Source organism: Oryctolagus cuniculus, chromosome 9 (genome assembly GCF_964237555.1).
Source record: "Oryctolagus cuniculus chromosome 9, mOryCun1.1, whole genome shotgun sequence".
Classification (NCBI taxonomy): domain Eukaryota; kingdom Metazoa; phylum Chordata; class Mammalia; order Lagomorpha; family Leporidae; genus Oryctolagus; species Oryctolagus cuniculus.
The window spans coordinates 72121049-72136292 of NC_091440.1; the positions used below are offsets into that span (position 1 = coordinate 72121049).

General features: G+C 43.2%; 2 pseudogenes; both read left to right on the top strand.

The window, feature by feature from the left end:
• Nucleotides 1-1821: 1821 nt before the first annotated feature.
• LOC138843644 (testis-expressed protein 10 pseudogene) lies at nucleotides 1822-10309 on the top strand (annotated as a pseudogene).
• LOC138843812 (serine/threonine-protein kinase Nek3-like) overlaps nucleotides 10094-15244 on the top strand; it is a 91740-nt pseudogene continuing 86589 nt past the window's right edge.

Genomic DNA, 15244 nt, shown 5'->3' on the forward strand with positions numbered 1-15244 from the left:
GGATCTGGCTGAAAAGCCCATGAGAGTATTTCAGGCATGGAAAGCCAAGACACTCTGGCAAAAAAAAAAAAAGACCTAAATGAAAGATCTCTGTGAGGAGATCCCAGTGGAAAGAACAGGTCTTCAAAGAAGGAAGTACCTTTCTCTGAAGGGAGGAGAGAACCTCCACTTTGACTATGACCTTGTCTAAACAAGATAAGAGTCGGTGAACTCAAAAGGCTGCCATAGCCTTGGAAACTCATGACTGGAGCATAGGGAGATTACTGAGGCCATAAACAGGAGTGTCAATTTGTAAAGTCAACAACAGGAGTCACTGTGCACTTACTCCTCATGTAGGATCTCTGTCCTTAATGTGCTGTACATTGAGATTTAATGCTATAACGAGTACTCAAACAGTATATTTCACTTTGTGTTTCTATGGGGGTGCAAACTGTTGAAATCTTTACTTAATGTATACTAAACTGATCTTCTGTAAAAAAAAAAGAAATTATCAATTCCCAACTTGACTCTAGGTCTGATCTGATTTCATCATCATTTAAAAAATCATCTATTATTTTTCACTTTATGCTTCTGTGTGGGAGCAAACTGTTGAAATCTTTACTTAATGTATGCTAAACTGATCTTCTGTATATAAAGAGCATCAAAAATGAATCGATGTGAATGGAAGGGGAGAGGGAGTGGGAAAGGGGAGGATTGCGGGTGGGAGGGACATTATGGGGGGGAAGCCATTGTAATCCATAAGCTGTACTTTGGAAATTTATATTCATTAAATAAAAGTTAAAAAAGATATTTAGGGTTGTTTTGAGGATTAAATGAGTTAATATGTATCTAGCCCTATGCTAAACATTTTGCATACATTAACTCACTTAAAAATAATACAGCAGCAATTCAACTTCAATCCCTGTCCCCTAAAATAGGAGCTGAACAAATTTCTTCATTTTTTCCTTTCACCTTGGCAGATGGATCCAGGAGGTTGAAAGAAAATGAAGGACTTCAGGAACAAAAAGAAAATCCCTATGCCACTAGAAACCCCATTTTTATCAATTGGAAGGAACACGCCAATGACCAGTAACACATCCAGGTTTATGAAAACAGGGGTTCACAGCCAAATGTCAGTTCACAGTTCAGGCTATTGTATCCTGTTTGAGGATTAGGTGTTATGGATGAAGGCCTATCATCTACTGAAGATGACTAATTGAATGCTGGGTTGAAGCTGTGCCTCTACAGCCAGATGCTTCTGTTTGAAATGGTATAGAATGAGTGTCTCTACAAGTTATGCAGCAAGTCCTTAATATTATTTCCCTTTTGTGGAAACTGTCTAAAGAAAATGATGAAATCCATAAATTGGAATCATGGATTTAAAGAATTGCCTTATTTATTTCAAACACCATTTTATGAGTCATTTTCTGTATGCATTAAAATAACCAAGAACAGAAGGAAAGAAAAACATCAAGCATTGCATAATTTTCTCCAATAACATAGATCAACTCTTACTGAATTTTTTTGTTTTTTGACAGAGTTAGACAGTGAGAGAGAGAGAGAGAGAGAGAGAGAGAGAGAGAGAGAAAGGTCTTCCATTGGTTCAACGCCCAAATGGCTGCTACGGCCTGCATGCTGCGCCAATCCGAAGCCAGGAGCCAGGTGCTTCCTCCTGGTCTCCCATGTGGGTGCAGGGCTCAAGCACCTGGGCCATCCTACAATGCCTTCCCAGGCCACAGCAGAGTTGGACTGGAAGAGGAGCAACCAGGACAGAATCCGGCACCCTGACCAGGACTAGAACCCAGGGTGCTGGCACTGCAGGCAGAGGATTAGCCTAGTGAGCCACAGCACCGGCCTCTCTTACTGAATTTAGCACTGTCTGATATCATGGTCTCCTTGGCAAATGCCTCAACTTTGCAGAAAGCTTCCAGTTGGATAGAAATGATCAGAAGATTTGTGACAGACCCTTGAAGATGACTCTAGGCAGAATAGTAAGCAACTGAACAGATTGCTTGGAGTGTCATGGAGGTTAGTGTAGATACAACACAGCAGAGAGGCTACTGAGACTCTGATTAAGGCAGTGTATACCTTTTATCAGCAGAGGGGCCTTATCCTTCCAGTTCAAACTTCATTGCTGAAGTTTTTCAGTAAAATCTATCAAAAGGAAGAGATACGGTCTTACAAGATTCAGATACCGTAGTAAAGTGTTTTCATGTTGGCTGGCTGGTTTACCATTGCAGCTTGCTCATCTTGGCTCCTGAAACCCTGAGCTTTCTGCATAGCTTAGAGATATCATTCATACTACTGCAGCAGGAGCAAATAAAGAATTACTAAAAAGTTTACAAGCTACTGCTCTCCGAATCTATGATCCACAGGAAGGCACTGTGGTGGTTCTCCCTGCAGAGCCTCAGCAACATTTGGTTCAGCTTGTACATTTTCCACCCAGTCTGCCTGCTGATCTGCTTTCTCAGTTAAGTCGTTGCTGTATTATGGGAAGACTCAGTTCAAGCTTGGTTGCTATGCTTATCGGGATACTGCACATGAGATCATCATTTTCTGGATGGAAGTTAATGACTGGTTGATCAATGGTGTGAACAATGTCAGCTTCTTCTTTTCCACACTTGCAGGATTTTTGAAAGAGGAGTTGAGTTGGCTTCAGGGCCTGGAGGAGTTCCTCATGTCACCCAGACCCAGCTTTCCCCTGTGCTGCTCTACCTTATGGATTTGGGTCAACTTTTATACCACTGGCATGTGACAGAGGCAGTTTGTCACAGCTTATTGGTTATCCCTGTCCCAGGTCAGAGCTTTGACATCCTGCAAAGTGCCAGTAAGCTAGGCACTAGGTTGGTTTGACTGTAATTCCTGACAGCGTGGCCGACTGTGTTTCTGGTGTTATCTGTAGGCTCCTGGAGCATACTTGTGTAGTTGGTGAGACTCTACTGCCATTTCTGGCTTCTTGTTGCTACAGTCTTCTCTAGAGAAAGGGGAAGCAGAGCATCTAAGGAAGAGGGACAAGCTCTGGGGGCCCGCGTCTCTGCCTTGGCTCTTCTCCTCGAGTCCACAGGTTGATGCAGAGCCTGTGGGTGAACAGGGTTGGGCCTGAGGAGCTGCCTGTGGTGGGCCAGCTGCTTCGCCTGCCGCTTCAGCATGCTCCCCTCAGACCCACGTGTTGACCAATGCTATCTTGGTGCAGCAGATCATCAAGAATATCCCAGCCTTGAAGAGTAGCAGTGTGCAGGAGCCATGTACGTCAGCGACTTACGTTATTGCTTCCATGTGTACATCACAGGGCAATACCCACAGGCCCAGCGCCTTGAGTGCAGGGTATTGAAGAGGAGCTGTGGTACCTCCTGTGGGAAATTGGGTACTCACATCTAACTTATTTTGTGGAGAGGCTGATGTAATAGATGTTTGTCATTAAAGCTGAACTTTTAAAGAAAAAAAAATAAAAAAGAGGAATTTAGACCCAGAGAGGGCACCCACAGAAGGAAGATGTGAAGAGACCCAGTGAGAAGACAGCCATCTAAAGGGAAGCAGAGAGGCCTGGAAGAGACCTTTCCTTCCAAGTCCTTAGAGGGATCCAAGACTACCAACACCTTGATCCTGAACTTCAAGCCTCTGGACCCACCACACAATGCATTTCTGTTCCTCCCACCCAGTCTGTGGGAAGCTGCTTCAGCAGCTGGAGCAGACTAGTACACAGTGGAACAAGGGAAGGAGTCTCTCTCGTGACCATCAGCACTAAGTGGGAAAGAGAACAGTCAGGCCCTCTTATCACCTTCTCCGCTGATGCTGTCACTAATAGAGAATGGCTAGGTCTGTGCAGGCAGCTCACTCCTGAGGAGCGTTAGTCCATAGCAGTGTCCGCTGTAGCAGTGTTCTGCATACAGGCAAGTGCAGTACTTTTTGCTGTTTGTTTTGCATTGAAAACAGTCTCAAAGTTGAATACAAAGAGCACTCTGCAGGTGTTGCAAATGTTAGCCATTTGCAACAGTATACTCCAGGGTCCTTAGGGCTATCACTCAACTACAGAGTAATTGATATATCAGAGTATACCAGACAGGTTCTGGATCAGCCTTTGAAGTAAATACTACATTTTCACACAGCTTGGTTACTTGCTGTGCCAGCTTCCTATAGCAGCTGTAATACCTTATCACAAGTCAAGTGCTTACAGTTGTGGAGGGCGAATCTGTAAGAGCTCTCATGGGGTTAAAATGACAGCATCAAAAGAGCTACTTTCTCCTGGGAGCTCTAGGGGGCAATGTGGGTCCCTTTTCCAGCTTCTTGAGGCCACCTGCATTCCCTGGTTCCTGGCCCCTTCCTCCATCTTCAAATCCCTCTGTGACTCTGGCCTCCTCTCTTGCCTCCCTCTTCCACTTGAAAGGACACTCGGGATTACATTGGGCCCTCTTGGCTCTTGGCTAACCCAAGATCAACCCCCTATGTTTTTTTTATTTTATTTACTTATAGGAGGTAGGTCTTGCATCTGCTGGTTCTCTCCTCAAATGCCCAGAACTGTTGGAATCCAGGTTTCCCATGGTGGCAAAGACCCAAGTACTTGGGCCATCATCTGCTGCCTCCCGGCGTCTACACTAGCAGTGAGCTGGAATTGGAAATGTGGGAGGCAGGAGTCCTACATGGCCACTTAGCAGATGCACAAAGTGCTGGCCCCAGCTCCCTATTTAAAAGTCAGACAATTACCAACCTTACTTCCATCTGCAATCTAATTCCCTTTTGCCATACAGAAGAACCAATGCACAGGTTGCAGGCAGTTGAAGGGAGAAGTTTGGGAAGGTGGTGGGATAGAGGGGAGAGTATTATTTGGCTTTCCACACTTGCCCAGGGTCACAGAACTGGTTAAGTGCTAGCACTGAGTACTGTATCCATTAAACTTAGCTATATGGGCTGCTCACTCGAACTCGATACAGGGTGCATTGTACAGGTAGACGTTTTCCTTCGATATGATTAGCATTGTTTCAGAGCAATGACAATGCATCTGATTCGATGTAGAAATGATTTCTAGATTTTCCTGATAATGTTGTGACTTAACAAATATAAACTTGAAGTTTTATACCTCACAATATTGTAGGTTTTGGGTTGTGATTTTTGCTTTATTGGTCATTCTCTTTATGAGATTAAAAAAAAAACCAGCATGAGCTTTTGGAAAAATAAAGCGTGTTTTTTTTTAAATAATAAAAAAAATGCATGCTCTTTCTAAGGTCTTAATAATGAACATAGCTGCCATTTATTAAAGACCTGTGTACCAGGCAAGGCTCTGGGAATCTTACATCTCATTTTACATTTTGCACACACTCTCATATGTATTGGGCAGTCTGAAGTCAGTGTGTTTCACAACTCATTCCAGTTGCAGGCTCCTCTAGCTCAGCCTGTCGAAAATGGAATGGATTTTTCCTTTCTCCCATATTCTGCCCCACCTCTGCCATGCTCCTACCACCAGAAAAATCAAAGAAAAAGCTAGACACACCACCATTGATTATGCTTTTTTCTCTCTAGGAATATCATCACCATTCATCCAGTTTATGCCAGAAATCTGGGAGTCCATGGTGCCTCCTCCTCCCTTCCTGTCCTCCAGAAATCTGTAGCAAAAATGTGTCAATTGTTGCCACTTCTTCCTTCCCAGTTTCTTCTTCCCCACTGGCACCACCTACTTCATTGCACCATCATTTTCCTGCTTTGTCTACTCATGGAGCCTCTGATCTGGCCCCTCCGTGCCTCCACCCTCTGCTCTGCTCACTCTGCCGTCTGTGTGGGTGATTTTTCTAATACATTTGTGTGAGGACTGTATTGCCCTCCTGGTTAAAACCCTGCAGGGCCGGCGCCGCAACTCACGAGGCTAATCCTCAGCATGGCGGTGCTGGCACACAGGGTTCTAGTCCCGGTTGGGGTGCCGGATTCTGTCCCAGTTGCCCCTCTTCCAGGCCAGCTCTCTGCCGTGGCCAGGGAGTGCAGTGGAGGATGGTCGCGGCGGCCATTGGAGGGTGAACCAACGGCAAAGGAAGACCTTTCTCTCTGTCTCTCTCTCTCTCACTGTCCACTCTGCCTGTAAAAAAAAAAAAAAAAAACACTGCAGGGACAGCCTATTAATTACCCTGAGGACAAAATCCAGCCATCTAACTGTGCCTTGTAATGGACTTCAGATAAGGCCCTGTCACTGTAGCCCCTTACAGTCTTCTTGAATTCTTTGAACGTAATCCCTTTTGCTCTGCAATGTGCCATTCCCTCCGCCTTGATCGCGCTTTCCCTCCTCTTTGGCCAACTTCCACTTATCCTTCAGGCTCTAGTTTAAGTATACGTTTGCCCACTGCTTTGGATATTTCTGCTATAAACCGGCATGCTCTTCTTGGAAGACTTGCCCTCCACATTTGTTGAGGTTTATGGCCACCTCTGCATGGGACATCCCTGATGCCAGAGACCAAGAGAGATTTGTTCAGGATTCCAACTTCTGACTCAGAGTTGGGGCTCGGTGTCTGCCTGTTGAGTGAATAATGTAGGGAGGGAAACTTTTTTCTGTGTCTTCTTAGATTCAGTGCTTGAGGCCCTGAAAATTAAACTGACAAAAAGAGATAGATGGGAGAAAAAGTCTACTACATCTCCAAATTGTGAAATGTTAAACCAAGATACTTACATTTTAACTAACTCTGTGATAAATTAGGGAACAGTAGCTAGATCAAGGACAGAGGCTTCTAAAGTGAAGAGCAAGAGGGTAAATATGTGGAAGAAACAACAGAGGATAAAGAAACAACAGAGGATAAAGATTATTTAGATAACAGAAGATAAAGGTTTATAATGTAAACTTAAATTGATGCCTTCCCTGTTGGTAACAAATGTATTCCTGGTACTGGAGGGAAAAACACATTTACAAAGGTTATTGCCATTACCTAGGGGGATGTTTGTATTTAAATGAAAGTGAAAAGGATAAAGAACAAATTGCTTTCAGCTCCAAGCAATTCTTGTGCCAAAGTGGAATGCTTGTGGCAAACTGATCCCTTTCAAAGGAATAAGCTGTGCCATATTGTGATGATTAGAGCTACTTTAGCTTGTAGGGGTGAAGAGAAATTTCCCCTGTCTTCTAGAGCTTTGCCCAAATGAAGTGACAATAGATTAAAGAGGAAAGAAGTTATACACATTTATTAATGTGCCTGGGGCAGGGTTGGGATCACAGGTGTGTGATTACCCACAAACCCAACATGGTCCTGACACATCTTTACCCCTTTTTCTGTAGGTGAGGGAGAAAAGGGGAGTATAAGGGAAATTGTGAATGATTTTTAGAGGAACTCTGTGGGCTTGGAGGGCATAATTAGCATGGGACAAAATCTGTTTTGCCTGCAGCAGAGACAATGCGTTAGCGATGCATCTGGGACTGAAACACAGACAATGGCTTGCCAAAAAAAAAAAATTATCCAGGTGTATTGGCAGAATTCAGTCTTTTCTTGGGATGTGAGCCTACTTAAGGGAAGTATAGGGGAAGAGACAGAGGTCATTTGTATATTCTTTAGCTTGTCCAAACTTTAGGCAGATAAAGGCACTTTGCAGGTGGCATCTCCTTGCTCTTGAAGGGGGAAGACAAGGTTAGAGGGACATTGACTCTGAGCCTGCTTTTAAGACTTTTTAATTTTCTTTTGATCAAACTTCTCAGCATGCCAAAAAACACCACATTTGGGGGATATCATTTTTAGCCTCAACAGGATGAATTATGCCTTTTGAAAGTGAATGTACTTCTCAGATGTTTCTGTTTTTGAAGGTAGATTTGAAGAGCCCTTGGGGACTGCATGGGTGGAGCCCAGCTGTGCAGGAACCCAGCATGGGTGACTACACAGTCCAGAGGGTGATTGGTGAGGGCTCCTTTGGCTCGTGCAGCAGGAAAGCAGTAATCAGCTGTTTGCAATGAAGGAAATAAGGCTCCCCAAGGTCACTGCTAAAGAAAATAAGTCATAGTGAGCATGCACTTGCAGTCTGTATAAGACAATAAGTTCTTGATGCTTAATGAGGAATTTCTCCTCCATGCAAACGATGTAATCTGTTTATTCATTGGCTTTATAAGAGCTTGATATAGTTTATGTGGCTCTTAGGACACTGCAATTAGGAAAGGGAAAAAAATTAGCCCATGTTCAGATAGTGATTATTGTTTATTTTATCCCAGTGTGTAATCAGCAGTTAATTTCCAATCGTGTATACCTAACAGTGTAGCAGATCTTTGCCAAATGCAGTTCAGGTGCAGTATTAATGAGAACGGGACATAAAAATATGAAGAGCAAAGATGTAGGCTACTCACTCTTAGAATCAGGGAACTGACCATCTCGATCCAGATCCATGTACAGGTTTCATTTCCCTCTAGACTTCATTACCATGTACTATACAATACATGCTATGGAGCCTGTTTAACAATATTTTGGTTTTTTGAAGGATTTCTTTATTTGTCGAAAAGGCAGACTAACAGAGAGAAAGAGAGAAGCAGACATAATGAGAGATCTTCCATTTGCTGGTTCATTCCCCAAATGCTTGCAACAGCCAGAGTTGAGCTAAGCCGAAGCCAGGAGCCAGTAACACCATCTGGGTCTACAGCATGGGTGGGAAGGACCTAAGCACTTGGGCCATCTTCCACTGGCTTCCCAGGTGCATTAGAAGGAAGCTAGATCAGAAATAGAGCAGGAACTTGAACCCAGGCACTTTGATATGGGATGCAGGCATCCCAGATGGCATCTTAACTGGTGTGCCAAATGCCCACCCCGCACCACTGAATTCTTGACTGTGTTCAGTGACACTTAATCGTCTGGAGGACTTGTTAAAATACAGATTGCTGTGCCTCCCCGTGAAGTTCTGATTGAGTAGGTCTGGGGGCGCCTATGAACCTGCATTTTTGACAAGTCCCCAGTTGATGCTGTTGCTGCTGCTGCAGGAACCCTGTGCTAGTACATAATCAGTGGCAATTTCTGGATTGGAAGGCCATGTATTCTAGATTTAATCCTCAGTAAGTTATAGACAAACGGCTTTGGATACTTATTTTGCGTATCATCTTTGTCCATCTTTGATGCAGTAATGTATTATTACTTTTTTTATCTTGGCCACGGACCAGTAAAATGTTACAAGTGGTCAAAACATGAAATCATTGATTTCTCTTTTAGGATGCCCTGTTCTTGATGGAATACTGGCCCTCCAAGTCGGTGACACTTAGGTGGATATTAAAACTAGTTTACAGGAGAAGAAAAAACTATTTCCACTCTGTACATGTAAGAAAAGGAAAAAGAACATAATAGTATAATAAAATGGTCAGCTCCAGTATGCAAAATATAGCCATAGTTGTTTTTTGAGCAAGTTTGAAAAACTTAAATTGGGTTTGAGTGCAATGTTACAGTACTGCATCTAACATTGAAATATATTCAACCTATATAAATATTATTATAATGCTTTCTAAAATATAAGATTAAAACACTAATATTCATATGATTACATATTAGTATACTTAAACTAATGTTAAATAATATAATTAAATGTTTTAAATTATTGTGCTTTTAAAGATTTATTGTTTTATTTATTTGAAAGATAGAGAAGAGAGAGAGAGAGAGAGAGAGAGAAGAATCTTCCATCTGCTGGTTCACTCCACAAATGGCTGCAACAGCTGGGACTGGGCTAGAGCCAGGCCAAAGCCAGGAGCCCAGAGCTTCTTCCAAGTCTCCTGCATGGGTGCAGGGGCCCAAATACTCGGGCCATCTTCTGATGCTTTCCCAGGTGCATTATCTGGGAGCTGGATGTGATGCTATTTTAAGTACAGTATTAGGGGTGGGTATTATGGCACAGCAGGTTAAGCTGCCACTTGGGATGCTGACATCCCATAACGGATTGCCAGATCAAGTCCCAGCTGCTCTGCTTTCAGTCCAGCTCTCTACTAGTGTGCCTGAGAAGCTGTGGATGAAGGCTCAAGTAGTTGAGTTCCTACTGCCCATGGCTTCAGCCTAGCCCAGCCAGAGTTGTGTCCATTCTGGAAGTGAACCAATGGATGGAAGATACTTCTCTGCTATGCCACTTTTCAATAAATAAGTCTTTAAAAATAAAATGCAATATAAATTTATGGTTTAAAATCTTTTTCTAGTCTTTCTGAAACACAGAAGTTTAGGAAGGAGGCTGTTCTGTTAGCCAAAATGAAACACCCCAATATTGTTGCCTTCAAAGAATCATTTGAAGGTGAGTATGAACTCCCATACATCTGTGCATTTCTGAATTTCTTTATGGCACTGCAACTTTCCTAAAGACACTTATATCTATTTTAGCTGGAGGACATCTATATATTGTGATGGAATATTGTGATGGAGGGTATCTAATGCAAAAGATTAAACAGCAAAAGGGAAAGTTATTTCCTGAAGATACGGTAAGAGACTGACTTACTGATTTTTCTAAGAGCTATTTATTTGAAAGGCAGAGTTACAGAGAGAATCTTTCATCTGCTGGTTCACATCCCAGATGGCTGCAAAATCCAGGGCTGACCCAGGCTGCAGCCAGGACCCAGGGCCCAGGACCCAGGAGTCAGGAGCATCACCCCAGTCTCCCACATGGGTGCAGAGGCCCCAGCATATAGTCCATCTTCCATTGCTTTCCCAGGAGCATTAACAGGGAACTGAATCAGAAGTGGAGCAGCTGGGATTTGAACAGGTATGCATTTGGGATGCTGGAACTGCAGGCAGTGGCTCAACCATCTTTCCTAGAGACACCCCAACAACTGATTTCTATGCTAATGTTACTGAATGGTATCCTAAGGATGCGGCTGCCCAAAATATTTTAGAAAGTAAAATCAATATGATGGTTATAAAATATAAAAGAATAAAATTTTCAAGTTTACAAGATTTTGAAAATTGTGTTACTCATTGTACTTTATTGTAGATATTTCAGTCTTAATTTTATTGTACTGAAATTTTAATTTTCATTTATTATTTGAGAGGCAGAGAAATTTTTATTATTTCAGAGGCAGAGACTGACACAACGTTTCATCTTCTGGTTCACATCTCAAATGCTCACAATGGCCAGGACTGAGCTGGACCAAAACTGGGGGCCAGGTGCACAGTCCAGGTCTTCCACATGGGTAGCAGAAACCCAATTACTTGAGCCATCACCACGATCTCCCAAGGTGTGCATTGACAGGAAGCTCCAGTCAGCAGCTGATGGCTCAAGTACTTGGGTCTCTGCTTCACACATGGGAGACCTGGATGAAGTTCCAGGCTCCTCGCTTCAGCCTGGCTCAGCCCCAGTTGCGGGTATTTGGGAGTGAACCAGGAGATGAAAGATCTCTCTCCTCTTTCCGACTATCTCTATCTCTCTGCCTTTCAAATGAAAGTAAATCAGTGAATAATACAACCACTAATGCTTTAAAAAAATAAACCAAATTGCCATTTGAATCATACATGAAATAGGCATGGGGATCACAGCTTTTCTGAATTTCTTCAGACAACACTGAATTTTAATTGAACTAAGATGAGTGCAGGAGTTTTGTGCTCACGTTGTGTAAAACCCTGGGCAGCTGCATCCTAGAAATGGTTCTTTGGAATTTGGGGTTAGCGTTTACCCGTTACTACGTGTTTGTGGATTTTGCATCTTTTTCCTTACAGATACCTAATTCGTTCACACAAATGGGCTTTGGAGTAAATCCATTCACAAGAAACGGGTGCTACACAGAGATATCAAATCCAAGGTGAGTGGACTATATTTTTGGAGCTTAAAGAAAACCCAAAGCTGTATCATTCAGTCTTTTGTTTTCTGTTACCTTATTTCCTTTTGGGACATTTCTGTTTAGTTGAAAAATATTTTTCAGCCTAATATTTATTTATTTACTTTTATTTAGTTAAAAAAATCTTCCCAGCTTTATTAAGATAAAAATGTATAAAGATACCATGCATTAAGATATAAAATTGTATATAGTTATGAGGTATTTCTTTTTTTAATGTATGTATACCTTGTGAAATGATGAAATCAAACTAATTAACATACCCATCACCTTGCATACTTATCCTTTTTTGTGGTGAGAACCTTTTGGATGTATTCGCTTAGCAGTGTTCAAGCATATTGTATGTTATTATGAACTGTCATTAGCAAGCCATACACCTGATCTGAACTATTCGTTCCTTCAAACTGAAGCTTTGTACCCTTTGACTTAATATTAACCAAATTAGTGAAATGAGAAGAAGCCACTAGAGTCACTTTGGAAGTGTATGCTAATATGTTCTCAGCCTTTTCGGGCCCCATTCCTAGAACATATGTTCTCAGATGGAAAGTAGTTGAGGGGCCAGCACTGTGGCATAGTGGGTAAAGCTGCCTCCTGCAGTACCAGCATCCCATATGGGCGCCAGTTCAAGTCTTGGCTGCTCCACTTCCAATCCAGCTCTCTGCTATGGCCTGGGAAAGCAGTATTAGATGGCTGAAGTTGTTGGGCCCCTGTTCCCACGTGAGAAACCTGGAAGAAGCTCCTGGCTCCTGGCTCCTGGCTTCAGATCAGCGCAGCTCCAGCCATTGTGGCCAATTGGGGGGTGAACCAGCAGATGGAAGACCTTTCTCTCTCTTTCTCTCTCTCTCTCTGTCTCTCTCTCTCAGTCTACCTCTCTGTGTAATTCTGACTTTCAAATAAATGAATAAATCTTTTAGAAAAGAAAAGGAAGTAGCTGACACCCAGTCCTGCCATGTGGGGTCACCCTGACACAGGTTCCTGTTCAGTCAGGTCTGCTGACTCACCCAAAGCTTGTTCAGTTTCAAAGCCGTCACCTGGAGCTCCCAGGTAGGGGGCTGTGTAGCTGGCAGGAGGGCATATTGCATTCCACGCCAGCGTTTCTACCCTTGGTCTCTGATGTCAGCCTCTGGAGACCTTGGCCTTGTGTCTGCATGAAGGAAGATGTAACCTGAGTTCTTCTTGTTTCATACAGAATGTCTTTCTCACCCAAAATGGAAAAGTAAAATTGGGAGATTTTGGATCTGCCCATCTTCTCTCTGAGTACGTACTGCTGTTGTCATGCTGTGACAGTAATCAAAACATGCTGCATTTTCAGGAATTCTCTGTGGTCACTCTTTGCCGTTTTTGGTTTTAGTCCCATGGCGTTTGCTTGTACATATGTGGGAACAAGTTATTACGTGCCTCCAGAAATTTGGGAGAACTTGCCTTACAACAATAAAAGGTAAGCAGTGGACTTATTTTGTGCAAGGGTGACCATTTGGTGACCTGTGCAGGACACTAGAGTTAGCGCCACTGTAAAGCAGATACACAGAGCATCTTGGTTTTTAAAAGATGTGTCTGAAAGCACTGTGGAATCCATATTCTCTGGCTTCTAGACGAATGTTATAGTTTTCTGTTTTAATCAGAGCTGAGAAGAGCTCATTATAAATGCCAGAAGAAAGGTTAGTTATTTCTAAAAATAGTATGAATTATATTACTGGTTCCCATACTTTGCTTCTCCAACTTTATTTATTTATTATTCTTTTAAAAAGATTTATTTATTAATTTGAAAGGCAGAGTCAGAGAGAGAGAGATCTTCTATCTACTGGTTCACTCCCCAAGTGTCTACAATGGCTAGGGCTGGGCCAGGCTGAAGCCAGGAGCCTGGAGCTTCTGAGTCTTCCATGTGGGTGCAGGGCTCCATGTGCCTAGGCCATCTTCCACTGCTTTCCCAGATGCACTCCCAGAAAGCTGGATTGGAAGTGGAGCAGCCAGGACTCAGACTGGTGACCATATGGGATGCTGGCACCGCAGGCAGAGGCTTAACTTTCTATGCCATAGTGCCAGTCTGCTGCCCCCACTTTAAAAATTTTTTTAATGTATTTATTTTTATTGTTTGAGAGGCAGAGAGATAGTGAAATATAGATCTTCCCTCTGCTGGTTCACTCTCTGAATGGCTGAAACAGCCTGGTCTGAGCCAGGCTAAAATCAGGAGCCAGGGGACCGGAACATTGGTGTAGCCGGTAAAAGCCACTGCCTGCTGTGCCAGAATCCCATATGGGGCTGCTCCTCTTCCGATCCAGCTCTCTGCTATGATCTAGGAAAGCTGTAGAAGATGGCCCAGGTCCTTGGCCCCTGCACCCAGGTGAGAGACCCAGAGGAAGCTCCCGGCTCCTGGCTTCAGACTGGCCCAGCTCTGGCTGTTGTGGCTGTTGGGGGAGTGAACCAGTGATGAAAGCCCTCTCTCTCTCTGCCTCTGCCTCTCTGTAACTCAGCCTTTCAAATAAATAAGTAAATAAATCTTAAAACCAACCAACCAACCAACCAGACACAAAAACAGGAGCCAGGAGCTCCATCCTGGTCTCTCATATGTATGGCAGGGGTGCAAATACTGGGGCTGTGTACCTGCATCATCTGGAAGTGGGATCAGATGTGGAACAACCAGTACTCAAACTGGCCCTCCAGTGTGGGATGCTGGTTTTGCAAGCAGCAGCTTAACGCTGCACCACAATGCCAGTCCTACTCCCACTTTAAAAAATCCCAAAGTCCTGGTTGCATCCATGTCAATTAAATTAGAATATCAGAGGATGGAAATCAAGCATCAGCAATTTTTCAAGATGACCAATTTGTCAAGAGATTCCAATATGCAGCAACATTTGGGGACCCCTACATCATGTCATTGAGTTAACATTTACAGGACTAGGTAATAATCACCTGGTTGGTAAGTTAGTTGATTGCTGAAAGTTCATCTGAGGGCCTTATGATTTAAGACTGTGGTGGGTGTTGTGGCACAGTGGGTGAGGCTACTGCTTGCATACAATATCAGAGTGCCTGGTTCAAGTCTTGGCTACTCTGCTTCCAATTCAGCTAATGCAATGTGGGAAAGCAGTAGATGATGGCCCCAGTACTTGAGTCCCTGCTGCCCATCTGTGAGACCCATGTGGAGTTCCTGGCTCCAGGCTCCGAGCTTCAGCCTAGCCCACAGTTGTGGGCATTTGGGGCGTGAACCAGTGCATGGAAGATCTCTCTCTCTCTCTCTTATTCTGCCTTTCAAATAAATAAATATTTAAAAAGTAGAACCGTATTTTTTCTGATTACAAGTTCTATGTGCCTGTTGTGGGTATGAGTAGGCAGAAAGGATTGGACATAGAAGGAAATGGAAACCACCCGCTTTCCACAACTACTACTAAGAATCTTTTGGTGGGGTTTTCCCCTTTCTCTCCATAGTACTAATTGGTATATTCTCTACACAACTTGATATCCTGATTTTTTTTCACTTTACCTTACATTAATTTCCCCACACATTCAAAATTCCTAAATATTTATCAAGGCTTCAAA